Source organism: Chrysochloris asiatica, unplaced genomic scaffold (genome assembly GCF_000296735.1).
Source record: "Chrysochloris asiatica unplaced genomic scaffold, ChrAsi1.0 scaffold00017, whole genome shotgun sequence".
Classification (NCBI taxonomy): Eukaryota; Metazoa; Chordata; class Mammalia; order Afrosoricida; family Chrysochloridae; genus Chrysochloris; species Chrysochloris asiatica.
Window position 1 is genome coordinate 31887725 of NW_006408535.1, and position 1290 is coordinate 31889014.

Genomic DNA, 1290 nt, shown 5'->3' on the forward strand with positions numbered 1-1290 from the left:
TTAGCAGCTTAGCACGTATCCTATAGCACCACACCAAGACTCCACAATATAATGTATTATAATGAAATCTGCAAAGATCTAGAGTTTGAAAATCAAAAGGGAAATCATGATCAGCATTTCGCAAGCTGAAAGAACTAAAGAAAAATTCAAGACTTGAATTGGAACAATGAAGGATTTTTTGGGTAAAATATTGAATGATGCAGAATTCATCAAAAGAAGATGGAAGAAATACAAAAGAAGATGGAAGAGTCACTTTACCAAGAAGAATCGATCAACTCTCAGTCATTTGGAGAGACAGCATATGATCAAGAACCAATGGTACTGGCGCAATTAGGTCTAGCTAGGCCAAGTGTGTTTTTGAGGAACTCAAGATGGGAACAAGTCCGGAACCAAATGATATCCTACCGTGGGTGAAGTCTCCCAAAGACTTGAAAGATCCCAAGGCGTTTCAGGTCCCTGCAGGGCTGCTGACAATTGTATTTGGCCCAAATGGATCTCAAATCCTGTACCTGCTGGAGCTGAAGATTTTGGAATCTTCTAACTTCACCTAGGTTATGATCTATGGCTCCCACTTGTACAAATTAAGGGCTAAGTGGATGCTCCAGTCTCTGGCTGAGTGGCACCACCAGCAACAAGAGCGAGGGATACTGAGACTTGAGGAAGACATGAATTCCCTTGAACTAGATCTAGGATTCAGTGAAGCCAATTCCTAGACAATGTGACTAGACAAGAATGTAGTGTTGTGTGTCCAGCTTGGTTTAAACTCTGCTCTAGCCTGGCAAGTTGGAAGAAAGCAATGTTTTTTGAGCTCATGGGTTCTTTTGTTTTTGTTTTTAAATGTTTTATTGTGAATTATATGATAGTTTACATGGGAGAACATTAGTTTTACATTCATTCTGTCGTATATTGCTTCATTGCCATGGTTGCAATCCCCTCCATGCATCATCAACCAACCAAAGGGTATACCCTGCAAACCTGCCCCTTACACTACCCCACCCCCACCCCCAGTCTTCAGCAAACAGTCGCTCTCCCTCTCTGGATCTAAAGTCCCCAGCTGCTCCATCGCTCGCTCCGTGTCATTGTCTCTGCCTCCATCTCAGGCATCGCTGCTTCTCTGGGTAGGGTCCTGCCCTCGGCTCTTCTCTGTTGATGGTCCTAGGGACCTCAGCTCCTAGACTGGAAAGTTAATCACTCCCTTCCTTGTTATAAAACTTCTACCTTTACATTTCCAACCCTTACAATCAGTCCTGATAACAATTATTCACTATTGTATCACGAGAGACCCAACTG

General features: G+C 42.9%; 1 pseudogene; it reads left to right on the top strand.

The window, feature by feature from the left end:
* Positions 1–371: 371 nt before the first annotated feature.
* LOC102828485 lies at positions 372–713 on the top strand (annotated as a pseudogene).
* The last annotated feature ends 577 nt before the right edge of the window (positions 714–1290 follow it).